Source organism: Centroberyx affinis, unplaced genomic scaffold, assembly GCF_046629955.1.
Source record: "Centroberyx affinis isolate AG114_WGS23_722 - 3 ecotype Tasmania unplaced genomic scaffold, CSIRO-AGI_Caff_v1 ptg001434l_1, whole genome shotgun sequence".
In the NCBI taxonomy this organism is placed as follows: Eukaryota; Metazoa; Chordata; class Actinopteri; order Beryciformes; family Berycidae; genus Centroberyx; species Centroberyx affinis.
The window spans coordinates 334,149-350,479 of NW_027279909.1; positions in this window are offsets into that span (position 1 = coordinate 334,149).

Below are 16,331 nucleotides of genomic sequence, written 5' to 3' on the forward strand. Positions count from 1 at the left end.
TGCTGTCAGTCTGAACGTTAACCAGGCTGAAAAGTGAATCTATCTTTTAATCTTCAAACTAATTAAAAGTGATCATGACTGCAGAACTATCCTTATCCACCTAATATCTCCATTACCTCTGATTATTACATGCAAGATGGGAGATGTGGACTAATTAATAGAGGCAATCTGTTCGCAAGATTAATGGAATGGCAGGCCCAACTGAGCGAAGAGATAGAGAGGCAGATAGTGAGAAAAATAATGAACGAAGGAAGGAGAAGGGAAAGGAGAGATGGGAGGTGAGTGAGGGAGAGCTTTATGATTGGTACACTGAATGTGATAGCTTCATGATACATGGGTTTTGAGATCTTAATGGAAAAACTCTGGTTTCATTCCCACCGTATCACAGCCAACCAGTTGTTCGATGGATTGATATGTGGTGACATTCTGTATTAGTAACAGGTACGAGAACCTAATTTACTGTAACTTTTCTATCAATTTCAAGACCAGAGTGAACCACCGATATAAATGTACTATATTTAGGATTGCTGGAAAGTTCAACTTCTTATCTTTCATTTCCTTCTTATATGTCAGCAATAGCTTTTTATTAAATTTCAATATAATATCTAATTTCCTTCTTATATTACACTCAGATGCACTCAGAGGTCACTGCATGGTATGAAATGAAGGCTGAGGGAAGCGATGAAGGAAGTGTGTGGCAGAAGTAAAGAACTGCAGTATTTATAATTAGGCGGTCAGGTATATGCGGGCAGAGGCTGATCTCACGCCAGAAATGTAAGACTTTTGGAGGTGTTTTAGAGGTACTTTTGAATTGTGGTGTCAATTCAAAAGTACGTCTAAAACACAACAATGCTGCAACTCTGTGCAACATTTTGCAAATCTCAATTTGAGAGTTTTATTTCACAGAGAAAATGAGCAGGCATATGGTTCCAATGCGTGCTGTATCGCATCTAATCCTGCATGTGAACCACCAAGAGTACAAACTCAGTTAGACAGGTGAATGGAAGAATTAGATGAGTCAGAGCGAGAGCATGAAGGCCGGAGGCATCTGGAGATAGAATGAACCTTAGAGCGATTCTCTTTTAAGACCACATCAAGTATTAAAACTGGATGTGAACTCTGGGCCCTCCCTGAAATCTGAAATCTCAGCCTCTGGCCCATCATTCATTAAAAAGCGATCGTCTTGCATCAAATTGGACATGGCTTTTGTTCTAGTCTAATAAATGTGCCCATTTGGCCTGTTTTCTGTCGCCCGGGCTTAGAATATTAATTGGCTCGTAAAATTACTTGCAATTAGATAGCCGGGTAGTGCATGAGAGCTCCATTGTACTGGCGGAGATAGAGTATAATGTTTCACCCCAATGGGGAGCTTCAGAGACACTACTATTATTACAAAGACATTCTCAAGTCTCTCGTGGCCTGAAAAACCACTTGATTAGTAAAACACATACTGTAGTGAGAACCAGAGTAGGCCAGAAAACACTTTTACAGGGAAGGGGGGAGAGAGAGACACACAGAGAGACTGAGGGGGAAAGAGAGAGAGAACAGCAGGTGGTTGGGGCAGCAGGGCTCTTTTTAAGTTCTCTCCTCCCTTTCCTCCCTCCTCAATCTGTCCATTTCTGGTCCATCAGGAAGCCGACCGCTGTGAACTGGGCTGTCTGTTCCCCTCTCTCTCTCTGCGCTCTCTCGTTTTAGATGGCGTTATCTGACCTGAAATAAACCGCTGCTCTGATGTAACTGTCAAATTATGCAAATGTACCATGAATTATTGACATCGGCCTGTAAGCCAATGACCTGTCTAATGAGTCATTAGTGGGAATAACTAGAGAGAGGGTTGCAGGGTTAATGATATGGAGACCTATATTGCAAAGGCACTCTGCCTTGTCACTTTGATGTTCCACATTACATCTTTTCTTTTTCTCTTTCGCTCTTCGTAATGTTGTATCCGCAATCCCTCAGCAACCCTGTCTTCCCCTCCTCCGCCTTCCCCTCCCTTTCTCCCTCGCTCCGACATTAACCACCCTCCCCTTTGTACAGTAGCAATCAAAGGTAGACTGTGGGGATACAGTCTTCAAAGGAGCAGGGGCCCAAGTCTGCATCCAGATTCACAATCATTCTGTTTGCACTGCAGGAGGTCCCTTTGTACTGTTGTTGCTAAATACCTATCTGCAAACACACACACACACACACACACACACACACACACACACACACACACACACACACACACACACACACACACACACACAAACGCATAGTCAAACACAGTGGGGGTCCAAACGCATGTGTGTACACCTGCTGTGTAACGTAAAACTATAAAAACACAGATGCAAAATGGATGGCACAGATGCCTGATTAGGGTTTTAGCTGTCAGCCATTCATTTCAACACAGTCAAACCATCATGTATAGTATTAAGGACCCTAGAGAGAAGCAGAGTGTGTCTCGAGGTGCTAAATAATACGCTATTAAATGCCAAGGTCAGGCCACACACTCCTCCTCGGTCAGTGTGTGTTTCCGTGTTTCCATCACTCTTTCTCTTCTTTCTCTTTTCTCTTTTAGTTGTGCCCCAAATGCTATTTTAGGGACATGATCCTCTGAGCAATGTGTGCCGTACCTTGATATTGATGGAGTCACAAACAGGAGCACTTGCACACACTAGGCTTTCTCTCTCTCTCTGTCTCTCTCCCTGTCTCTTTCTCACTATTTCTCTCTCAGTAATATGGCCTTCAGGGCAGTGATTATTCATGAGGGATGGTGTAGGCTAGACTTATCTACTCTTGTGGAAAAAAAGGCCTTGCACACTACCATCATCGTCCTAATACCACTTCTTATATTCCAGCCCATTCATATGCAGGAAGAAAACATATTTTTGCAGTAAAATAATGCAAAGTTGCGATGGCTGCCATTCATACAAATTATTTAGAGTGCTTTATGCTTCCTTGTCACGGCTATCCAGTCCAAAAGGACATTTGGTGTCCATTCAGGGATGAATCAGATTGAACAGGACGTCCCCACTTGTCCTCTCTCAAGGCACAGCAGTTTATAGGTCGAACTATCTATTACTCACCTGTCTCATTTAGGCATGAGGACCTTTTTATTCACGAGGGCACTGTCGTTCTTTTATCTTTTAGAATATCTCTCTCTCTCTCTCCCTCTCTCTCTGGCCCATTAGATGGTAATGGTATTAATAGCAGATCTACAGCTTTAGGCCACAGTGGGGATTCATTAGAGGGTGAATGAAGCCTATTATCCTGGGTAAAGTTAGGTTTTCCCGGTTTAACCGAGCACATCTCCACCTCCCTGTGCGTGTGTCTATGTGTGCATGTGTGTGTGTGTGTTCACTTGCAGGCTCTTGGGCAAACTGAGTTAATGGTGGGAGACAAAAGGCGCTCTGAAGTTTGAATGGGAGTTGTTATGCTACTGTAACATATGGGTGATGCCATGCTGGATGGCAACAAAGCTGTTGGGGTCTGTCTGTTCCATTAGCAACTAATTGCACTGTTTTTATATCTTAGCACTTTTTATCCAAATGTTCTCATCCTGTTTACTGTGACTAACTTTCTTGGCAAAAATTTCCATCTTCATATTTTACCCTTGAAAGCTGAAGGGCAATAGGCTGAATGCTGTCTTGGTTTTTGCCCAGAAGACACACGTTCAATATCTAGTGTATTAGACCTGAGATTAGAGTGATGTCAATCAAAGGTAGCTCTGAGCTCCAACAAAACCAAGAAAGCGGTGTGATCGATACGAAGAGGGCCTTTAAACATGCCGCTGCACCAGACACAAAAACACGTAGTTCAAGGATTTTGGCTGCTGGCAGTACTTTGTCATCACAATCCGCTGTCTCTGTTTTCCTCTTCTTACACACAAACACACACACACACACACACACACACACACACACAGACACACACACATCCTCTTTGGCAGACTGTGAGTGAAATGGGAGACTATAGAGCACTAGAGAATAATACTTTCATGTAATATTTTTGTTAATATATGTTTAGAAAACAAAACAAAAAGTCAGATTTCAGCAATATTCTATTCCCAAGTACCATATGTATTATACTAGAGAAGTTGAGAGGGAAAACACAGATTTCCCACAAGGCACCGAGCTCGTCAACACAGCACAACACAGCAGACTCATGCCAGCGTGCAGCACCTGAGAGACTTGGCTGGAGTGAGACAGATAAACACAAAGTCTTACAGATTTGAAGAAAAATCCAGAGTCTAAAAAACTTCACCCAGAAAGAATGCAGAGAGTGAATTAATTGAAGGGATGGGATAGATGCAAAAAAAAAAAAAAAAAATCTCTCTAATGTTTCTTCTTTCCTCTTTCTCCCCAGAACTGAATCCTCTCTCTCTTTCTCTCTCTCTCTCTCTCCCTCTCTCCATTAGTGAACTGATATGGCCACGCATACAACCCAAACAACTAATTAGCAATATGACAATTTTCCTTTCAGTAATTAGTAAAATAAGCTCCTTCTTCTGTGGCACAAAAGGCCGCTCCAATTAGAATATCACACGGTATAGTTCATTTGAATACCTCCCACTTAAGCCTTGTGGTTTGAATATGAAGCGGGTGTAAAAATAGTTCCATTACAATGCGGCTGAGAGTTAACGATGTAATTTGCTCCTGTGGGGAAATCTACACAGATGACCTTGTAGGTACAACTGTCAATCACAGGGCTCCGACATACTGTATATGTGTGTGTGTGTGTGTGTGTGTGTGTGTGTGTGTGTGTTTGTTTGACTAAATGTGGAAGTTGCTAAGCCTGCAGGGGTCCCCACAGTGAGCCAGAGGTAAAAAACAATGCAGGTTATTAAGAGGTGTCAGTCCTTGCCTGTGTATGTGTGTGTGCGTGTGTGTGCAACGTGTTCTAATACAACTTTTGTATGATATGTTACGAAATAGTTACGCACCCCTGATCCCTACTGTACCTATGCATGGCCAGCTGCATGACCTGTGCTAAATCAGCTTAGGTTAAGTTTATGGTTAAGGTTGGGCAACTAAAACAATTTGATCAAGGTTAAATAAGAAGTAAGTAAGCAAGGTTTTGGTCATGGTTAAATAAAAAAATCTTCTGCTGAACTCACAGCAGAAAACTTCTTTGAATGAGTCAGGAATCAAACCTGGGAGTTGAAGTGTGTACACCCATCCACCACATTGTTTCAGTGTCTGTTTCAGTCATGTGAGCTCTGCCTCCTGTTTCACTCCATTCACAGAATACAAACAAAATTGCGATGCATTACTTTTCATAATTCGATATGAGAACAGGCTCGTGTCGGCGTGCTTTTGTCTGTTCTCTCTTCCATAAATATTTCCTAGAAAAGCCTGGGATGGCCAGATATACACACAGCACAGAATCCATGATGGAGCAGCGTGAGTCAAGTTATTGCACACGCTCCCTCCATTCACAAGGGACAGTGTGCGAGCCTACGAGAGATCATACTGTACTATGAAGAATGTGCCATCGATATGTACGAGCCAAGACTGCATGGAGAGATAGTACGTCACACACACACACACACACACACACACACACACACACACACACACAGACACACACTGGCATGGACACAGGCCCAATGCAAAGCTTGAGTAAATAGGGCATGACCTTGCAGCACCTTGCCTATATACTGTAAGTGAAACAGTATATAGGCTATATAGGATATAGGAGTGCTTCTCTTGGTCTGCCCTTCAATTTGCATGTGCTCTTGTGTGTGTGTGTGTGTGTGCCGTTAAGCATATCAAGTGTTGTGAAAATGAGTCACTCGAAATAAGACAAATTGAAAGACAATAAACAAACAAAAACCGTTAAATATAATGAGATCTCAGTTCTACACCTGACAAGCATATCTTCCTCTTCTCATTCGCTAATGCACCCACAATACCCACAATATGCCTCTCTCCTTCCCTCTTTCGCTCTCCATCTGGCACTTGGCCAGTTTCCGAGCATGGTGATGGAGCAAAAGAAAATTGATTTCTAAAGAGCTCTGTCTGCTATCCCCGGATATGAAATATGCAACCAGTTATTAGTCTAACGCTGATATTAACATAACACGACAACTGTGTCAAGATATATATTAAAGATGTCTCTCTTGTTCCCTCTGAGAGATACATTAAACAGGCTGAAAATGATAAACTGCCACTTATTCAGAGCGTACTAAATCATTATCAATACTGCATAATTGTGATGAGATGTGCTTTGTCTGGGGAAAAAGAAGCAGAACAAGTCCTTTGGATTAGGTTGGCATTGTACTAGTGATGCTATGAGACAGACAGATACAGTGTCTTGATCTAGAAGATAAGCGCAGCGAGCTCTTAGTAGTTATTATGCAGCAATTAATGTATCTAAACAAAGAAAAGTCACGTGGCACACACACCAGTCTACATGCACGCACACACACACAAAGATAGATGCAGATGCGGCCATGCATAGACACGCATACGCTGCAGTACGCACAGTTAACAGAAAGGTCAGCATACGGTGTGTGAGAAAATAAGACATTTGAAGAAGATATGCTGCCTGTTGCTATGGAGCAGTCCTAGAGGAAAACATACACACACACACACGCACGCACACGCACGCACACGCACACACGCACACCTACACACAACGCTCTATCAATCTTAAAGAAACTAGAGCAGTAGCATGGTTGTGAACCCACACACATACACACATCCTCTGTGCTCGATCAATCTTAGTCTTATTAAAAGAAGCTAGGAAGCAGCAGCCACTTTTCAAGAACAACATCACTGCCTTGATTATTTATCTAGGGCTGTGTGTGTGTGTGTGTGTGTGTGTGTGTGTGCATGCATGCGTGCATATGTACACATGCTTTATTTGTATGCTGTGCATGTATGGTTGGAAGGCGGACACTTTTCAAGAACATTGCTTCCATGTTTATTCATTTAGGACGGGGTAAATTATGCCAGTTGGTTAATCAGATTCTCCCCCAGTCGCAGTTCAGCACCTCATGTGTTTGTGTGTGTGTGTGTGTGTGTGTGTGTGTGTGTGCCTGAGAGAGAGAGAATGAAATAGGCTACTTCTAAAAAGCTCAGAGCTGGCAAGAGCTACACTGAATACGTTCCACATTATGAACATCCTAATTAACTTCTTTTATTTTTTCAACAATTTTCAACAATTTTTTTTTTTTTTTTTTTTTGCTTCTTATCTCACACTTATAGCTATGAGAATTGGCATAAATGAGTTATTATATTACATCAAATTACCTTTATATTACTATCACATTACTTTTACAATACCAGCACATGCAGAAGCAAACTGAATTTGTTATATCTTATATTCTCGCTTTGGGGCAACATACTTCACTTGTGACTAAACTGAATACCAGACTACGGTGCCCTTAAGTCTATGAAATTACACCTATTCTATTATATTCTATTCTATTCTATTCTATTCTATTCTATTCTATTCTATGACATCTTGATGCCCTGTCTCCTGCTGTGGACTGTGGCTGAAGTACAGTAGACTCCAGCCTGTGCAGAATCGATCACAGCGCAGGACTGGAAGATCTCTCCTGCTGTCTTCTGATCAATAACTGTATGTAAACAGAGCAAGAGGCTTCAGCTCCTCAGGCATGTTGGCCTTGCTGCTCTGCTTGTGGAGGAAAAAAAAGACCAATGGCAGCGCAATAGACAGAGTAAAATGAATGGAGCCCAGGATTAATAAAATATCCCCTTCATGAGGACTGAAGTGACGACTGTCTGTGAAGACACAAGTAAATTGAACTGTTTTGACTTGATGACGCTTCATTACGAGGTGTTTGAATGAGAGATAGAACTCAAGCCTCAGTATAGGGATAGCCTGTACAGTTTATATGTGTATGTGTATGTGTGTGTGTGAGTGTCAGTCCTAGTGACAGGCGGGTGAGTGCTGTGAAAAGGCCATAAGCTGGTATCATACTGCAGCAGACACCCAGTGTAAGGCTGACTGGACACTCTTCCCAAAGTGACAAATGCTAGCGCTGAGAATCCTTTCAATGAGACGGATAAGAGGCAGTGAAATTGGATGCAGTGAGAGTATCGGAACTAATCCATATTATATTTGATGTGCAACTCATTTCTGTATGTCACCTAAGTCCGTAGTGATTTGAAGTAGGGCTAGGGTTAGGAATGCTATGAAAAGTTTCCAAATAAAAAAGGAAAAGCCATAGATTTTATTCCATACTTCTCAGAGTAGAGGGTAACTACACCATACCTGTCTCTATCTCAGGAGCTGAGATACTCGCTCTAAGTCCATGGGGAACTACACTAGTGCAACATCTCATCTTCCATTCAAACATCCAAAGACAGGCTAGAAAACACAGGCATAAATAATGAACAACTCAAACTGTTGAGTCTGTCCTATTTGAGAAATAACTATTCTAACCCTTGAATACATTTAAGAAAGATCAAGATCACAGCTAAACTTTCAAATACCATGTAGCTACAATACTGAAGATCAAACATAATGCCACAGAAACCTACAGACAAAAAAAAAAACACTGTAAAGTTTGATATGGTGACTATAAACTCATGACTGAGAACCACAGACATACACACACACACACACACACACACACACACACACACACACACACACACACACACACACACTCAATCTAAACCCCTGTACCAGTTCTAAGTTATAATAATTGAAGGCGCCTAACCTTCAGCCATTCTGCTCCGCAAAGATGATCGGTTCCCAATAGAACGATGCAGAGGTCAAGAGATGGAGTCAGACTGATCAATAATTCATTTGTTGAGCAAACTCCACTCAGATGATTTCTCCGGTCACTCCGTATCACTCACCTTGCGCAGAGGCAGCGATTCCCCTCCGCGAAACCGACGAACATCCGCCAACCGCCTGTCTAATCTCTCGGCGCACCTGTACTGTAAAATCCGTCCAAACTTGTGGGGACTCCTCTCCGCTCGAGTGTCCGACTGTGCGCTGTCATTCACCCCCCGGTATGTGTCCTATGTCGCTTATTTCTTCTGTTTTGCTCGTGTAGTTTCCCCCCCTCGTGCCGCTTCTGTCGTGATGCGCTTGTCCTCTGGCGACTCTTCTCTCCGTACTACCGCGGAGGTAAGAAGCGGACGGCTGTTGATATCATCCACTACTACTACTATAGGAGGCAAGAGGAGCGGTGGGGGACGGGGTGGGGGACGGGGTGGGGGGGGGAAAGCAAAAACAAATACAAAGTGAGCAATCCCAAAACAAGCAAAGGAAGAGGGAAAAGAAAGAGTGTGGCCAGTCTCCACCAGGATGAAAGAAAGCAAAGCGCTCTCGGCTTACAGAGAGTGTGTGTGATACTGTACTGAGTGTGCGATTTGCAGAATGAGTGGGAGCACTGGTCGAGTGAGTAGGTTTCTGCACAGTGCACCCACATGCAAAGGTATCATCTTACATAAAGTGCGAGAGAGAGAGCGAGAGAGAGAGAGAGAGAGAGAGAGAGAGAGAGAGAGAGAGAGAGGGAGAGAGAGAGATCCCCATGAAATTGTAATTACAGTACGAGCCTGACAAGTAATCACTGTAATATTGATAGAATCTTCCTATAGTAGTGTGTAGTGTGTCTATAGAATTTTTAATGTCCTATGGTATCATTATAATATTTCTATAATATTACTATAGGGAGTTTAAAGTGTGTATGTGGTGCTCATTAGTGAGTTTATACTGAGTTTATTGTACTTTATGGTATTTGTTAATCTCCTATGATATCACTATAGGATTACTATAATATTCATTCATTCATTCATTCATTCATTTTCTCTAGACCCTCGTTAATCTTCTGTGTCACAGGGTGGAGGTCGGGTGTGTGTCTGTGTGTGTGTGTGTGTGTGGGGGGGGGGCTATCCCAGCATGCATTGGGCAGAAGGCAGGGAAGCACTCTGGTCAGGTCACCAGTCCATTAGGATTATAGTACTGTAATTATTATTCATAAGGGTTTATTGTATTGTAGCCTAACATCCAGCCTTAACAATTACTTACTCTGACATTTTTATAATACGTGTCACTTTTCTGATGGCTGCAATTTCTCTTCTTCTCCTTTCTTCTTTCACATGGTTTGTGTGTGCAGACATGGTGCTGTGCTCTGATGCTGCGCAGTCTGTAGACCGTCTATGAGGAGGTTTGTAGGTCAAACACTAAACATGGCTCTGCTGAAAACATACTCTTGTTCAGAATTGGCAGATTGCACATATCATTATCTCAATAAAACAAAGTTTCTGGAAAGGAACCCATATTTCAGAAGGAATGATTTCTAAGGAATTTGAATGAACAAACGGTTGCCTTTGGATGCAAATGAAACCAAGGCAACATTACACAGCTATGAAGCATAGTCCAACTCCCAGAAACCCCATGTTCGATGCCAGAATGCTTTGCACAGCCAACAATACCCATCCTTGATCTATCAAAAATGGAATAAATTCACTGTGGACCACAATCTCTTCCCAAAGCAATCATATGCACCAAATTTAGTGCTTAGCTGAAAAGAATGACACTGCTATGCCCCTTTTTATAATTTCTCCCTTTCATTATCCCAAGTCTTTTCGAATTGTCACATTTTCTCGCCAGTGTATGGATGTGTATTCATTCCGGGAGAATGGGCGCCTATTACACGCTTTCAGAGGCTGTGACAGCAGCCCTCAGTGAGGAAGCCAAACACTTCACAGCTCAGACAATGTACCCAGGCAGACACACACACACACACACACACACACAAGCGTGCGCACACACATAACCATTTACACACGAACCCCACTGACACAATGCACATCGACGAGATGAAAGGGCCAATTTATCAAACCACCAGCCAAGGCAGGCCTGAGGACGTATAGTGCCAGCATTGGTCTGGAGAAAGGGGGCAGGATGTGCGTTTGTGTGTGTGTGTGTGTGTGTGTGTGTATGTGTGCTTTGCTTCTTTGCCTAGACAGTAAAGTGTTTTCTCCCCCACGTAACATACGCTTTCGCCTTTGGCTAATTTTCCCAAGGAAAATGCAACACTTTTAACGCTGATGCCAAACAAGGAACGCAGTCCAGCTGATGTGACTGCATGACATGGGAAGTTAAGGTGCTTCAATGTGAAGAAGAGGAAGCAAGAGAGAGAGACAGATAGAGAGAGAGAAAGAGAGTGTGAGAGAGCCAGGGTCTGTCCCTTTGCCGTGCCATTCCTCATCAAACTGGAAGATCGATGTTCATTTCCAGTAGTTTACAGTGTTTACAAACCCAAACTAATCCACTATTAGAGGGCTGATGAGAGAGAACTCGTCATCAGAGAAGGGACAGAGTAGTGCTTGGGAAGAGGAGGGATATTTGTGCGTATATATTTTTCAGAGCAAAGGGCACAGCACGACCCTGTGTAAGCAAGGCCAAGCTGCATGGCATTAATCTGATGTAGAATGCTGTATTAGCCCACTGTATAGAGAATACATAATCCTTTGTCATCTCTCTAAAGAGAAAAGGAGAGACAGACAGACACAAAGAGAAAGATTGATAGAGACAAAGAAATATATCTATTCGAGGGTTAGACTGATACTGTATATCGTTTTGCCAATGTATCTGTCCGATATTGGGTTTTTATTAAATATTGGATATTGGTCATGTCATGTCATACGCTGCTGATATGATGAAGGTTCCTCCCTGACCACTGCTACTGTATACAGAATCAGTATGTAAAACCTGCAATAAACTTATTTTTGCACATTTTATTATACATTTAATAGTTGAATTATGTTTTTTGTAAACTACGAGTTTCCCCTACCATCGAAAAGGCGGCACCTAAAAGAATTCATTAGTATTGTTTCAATGGAGAACTGTAGTGTCCCTGGTCTAAATGCTGTTTCAGAGGCTTTTCCACCCTGCACAGAATAAAATTCTGGTGGAAATACTAAACACTTGTAATTATTGGACATGACAATGAATATTGGCACAAAATATTAGCTTTCAGCAACTTAAGTCTAAAAATATCGGTATCCCCATATCAGAGGAACCCTAATCTACTCTGTTTCAAAATAAACTTTTGGTAGAAAAGTACAGCCTTGTATAAATTTAAGATATACAACTAGGGCAGAGAGAAATCAGAAAAGAAGAGATTAAATTCGTATGCCAGATTTTATTTCCATTCATCCACTAAGTCCTTGGCCGAAGGAGTGTTCTAAATTTAGATGTGAAAATGTGTGTGTTTATGCGTGAGACAGAACATTTCTAATGTTAGTCCCCTGATTTTGTGATGTCAGCTTCAGTGCAGTGCATCTGTTGGGTTTTGGCTGCTGGGATGCTGGCCCGGTCCGCTTGATACCGCGCCAAGGTCCGGGGGCAGCCTGCTGGCACTGCCGGTTGGTGGCGGGCCCAAGGAGGGTGAGCTGCCCGCTATACCTGAAAAAACAGAAGCAAGGCCAGCTCCCAGTATCGTTCATCACGGTCCTGAAATGATTAGCAACACTGATAGGCATTTATTTGTCTTCCACAGGTCACAGGAACACAGAAATAGCCTGGCACCCACCGCCGAGAGACAGAACGGTACGCATCTGTATGTGGGGACTCAGGAGCACACAGACCCACGGAGAAGCAGGGGAATACGGGTCCATGTTCTCTCCAAAAAAAAGTGTTTATTGGTAACAGGTGAGGGGTAATCCAGAGATGGAGATTTGATTTCAGGAGCATCAGCAACTCTTGTAATTAATCTCCCGCACAGTTCACTTACAAACAGCCATATATAGAGGGCAGCTGACACCGAGAGCCCAGAAGGGGCTAAATCAAACTTAATGTGGTGTTGTCACCACCTTCAACACCAGGCGAGGAAGAAAGAGTGCAGGACGGAAGAGTAATTGATATCTGCAGAGTCTCAACTCCATGACACTCTCACTTGTGATGAGTATCGTCAATTACTTTTGAATCCACACCTTATCAGAGCAACACCAATATACAGTCCTGCTTATTCAGAGCAAAAATGGCAAGGTCTGAAGTAAGCAGGCGTTCCATTTTTATTGTGCAGCTTATTTTCTCATCCAACCCCCTGGAATGTTTTGACATAAATAGCTTTCCTCAAACCTGAAACCCGATCAAAACAAGTGATTTATGCAAAACCCATGGCTGCCAGTCATGCAATTTCCTAAATTAGCAGCTAGTAACCTTTTCCTTTTCTCGCTGTAACAAATCAAGAGATTAGTCAGAGTGTCTTGAGGTGACCTCTCACCCCGACATTAATAGGATACACACTGTAAATGTGAGTTATAGCGAGTTGTCAGACAGATCTACTATATGTCTGGCTCTCTACCGCTAACATGATACTTGTCATCGGATGTCTATTTATTCACACTGACGACAGATGCAGAATTAGAACGTACATGAGATTTTGTCATATGGTTGTTGTGTGAAGAACTGTTTGTTTTGGGGGGTTGAGGATGAATGTATATCTTTTTTTTTCTTTTTTTTTTTTTACCTTGATTATTTGTCAGACACAGGACATTTCATGGCAACATTCAGCAACCAACTTTGCTCATTAGAACATAATCAATAGGATGTTGCTTTTGTATAGCAATGACCTTTACTCACCTCTATCCATCCATTATTAAGCTGTCCTCCTGAGCTGTGTGCTGCCCTGCTTCTGGTCTGCAATTGGTGGCTATGGCCATCTAGAGGAGAACTGAACACAGTACAGTTTCCATCACTGTCCACTCTTCACTCCTTCAAGTAACTGCTGAACCGAAGTGAGCTCTATTTTTCTTTTGGTTTGATATTATAGAATATACAGGTTAATTAATTGGTGGACAAACTATTAAGTCATTCACCATAATGTGAGTATAGTCATACATAGCCTATATCAAAATAGTTTATACCTTTTATGTTTTTACAATGTCTTATTTTCATTTTACAAACATTGGTCCAATACTACTTACTACAATGTGTGCTATGAGCAAAATAAACATTTCAAATGACAAATGAAAAGGTAAATAAATTGAGTTTTGGTAGGTTTACTTTCACTACATCCCTGGGTAAGAGTCAAAGGAACCTAGACTCAGCAATATCAGCACTGATGCCACCACCTTTACTTTCCTGGTACATTTTATTATTCTTGTCTACATAATTTGATTGTAATCCTGAACAGAAGTACATAGCCAGGTAAATGCACTCTTAACAAGTCATTTAGTAGCCTATAGTATTGAGTTTTCAAATCTTGTTTTCCGCAAAAAAAATAAAAAAATAAAAAATCCACTGGCGGTGAATATGTTTCACCCGTTTAGTAATGGAAACATTTTCAGCTGTTTGGCAGCTCAGTGGCTGATGTCTTCACTTGTTTTAGGGATAAGATTTTAAGATTTAATATTATATGACATGACTTTCTATGATACAGTAGATATGTTTTTACAGTGTACTGGCCTCCTGATTTCATTTGAACAGAGAGGAGGAGATTGAGCAAACGATGGGTGTGTATAGAGTTGGGTGGTGGGCTGGTAGGACCGAGTGACGTCCAAATAGGAAGTCGATGTCTTTCTGCACCCAGGTCACTGTGGCTGAAGGTTGGTGACACTAGCGGACACAAGAGGGCACTAGAGCACTGTTACTTCACTGATACTTGTGGTTTGGAAAGAGGAAAGAAAGAAGAAAGCGAGAAAATGAAAGAGTGGAAGAGAGACCTCACCAAAGTTTTATGACGCACAGTTAATTGAGCCCTTCCATTTAAAACAACATTAATTAAATTTATGGTGAATTGAGTTTACACACTGGAATTGAGTTTTCTTTGCTGAAATCACTTTGAGTTGATTTACTCCATCTTTTCCACTTCGTTGCCCATAATTAGATCCAAATGACTCATTTCTCATTACAGACGTCTCCCTGGAATTTAAACAGTCGTGCTGACTTGCTGTGCAGATGCCTGTGCTTGGATGCGTGTGTGTGTGTGTGTGTGTGTGTGTGTGTGTGTGTACCTGGTGAAATTGAATTCCTGTATTCTCTATTTGCATTATGTGTGGATTGTTTGTGTCTTCTCCTCCATGCTGAATGCTGAGCATGCTGTTGTAATGTGTCAGTGATGAACTCAGTGGTGTACTCTGCTCCCTGGCCCACAGTCTGTGTGACTCATGATTAAGCTCCTCTCTGGCTCCTACTGGGAGGTGGGGTCAGCTTAATCCCTTAAACCCCACTTTCTACCTCATCACAACCCAGCCTTCCACTCCCCTGCTCACTCTCTGGTTTTCTCTTCTCTCTAGAGGCTCTTATCTACTTGTCTCTGGTGTATTCATAGTGGAACGCTGTATGGAGGCTATACATGCACCTATTTGATATATTCCCACATGCATACATTATGGAGATGCCTGCATACACGTGCACACACGCTCAATCGCACACACGCTTAGAGGCATAGGAACTAGTATGGTACAGTATGGACATATAGGCATGCATGCTGTTGACTTTGACTTTGCGCATTAATCTCCCCATGATCATTTCCAAACATGTTGAACTGCTAGCTCTACCTAAGCTCTGTGAATTTCCACTCCCTGTGTATCCATGCCGCTCCGAACAATGACATGATCCTCAAATGGCTTTATTCTAAATCCCCAGAAATCCGTAACAACCACCGGCATGAAAGTAAAGCAGGGTAACCCTTTCCAACAAGCCATTATTCTCTTTCTTCTAAACAAAAGGGACTCGGCTTTCCAGCTAACGAGACTGAACTCATGGTCTTGTGGTTGGAACTGAACAAAAACATTTACAGGGTCCGTATGCTGCAGGGTCTCTGTAGTCGCAGACATTTATGTGTCCGTGTGTGTGTGTGTGTGTGTGTGTGTGTGTGTGTGTGTCTTAGTTTTTGAGCGAACTAGTTTGCTGAGGTTTTGACCTGTGCCCAACATTTCCTCTCCGGCAGTCCCCTGGTCCAGTAGGTGATTAGATTAGTGGTTTGAGGGTCTACCTGGGCTCCCAGGGACCAAGTGTGTGTGTGTGTATGTGTATGTGTGTGTGTGTGTGTGTGTGTGTGTGTGTGTGTGTGTGTGAGAGAGAGAGAGAGAGAGAGAGAGAGAGAGAGAGAGAGAGGGAGGCTGGGGAGGGGGCACTTGACTTTTGAAGTACTTTAATGAACATCAGAACAATGCAGCGGACAAAGTCTGTAAATTCATGTTAAAAACCCACCCACTCACACACATGCACACATACACACATACACACACACACACACACACACACACACACACACACGCAAGCACAATGAACAATAACACACTGAACATACCAATATCTACAGTGCTGACAGCCCACACAGGCATATTTGCCATTTATTGTGAATACCAACAGTCAGGCCCTATTCTCCCACCAGCCCCCAAACATTC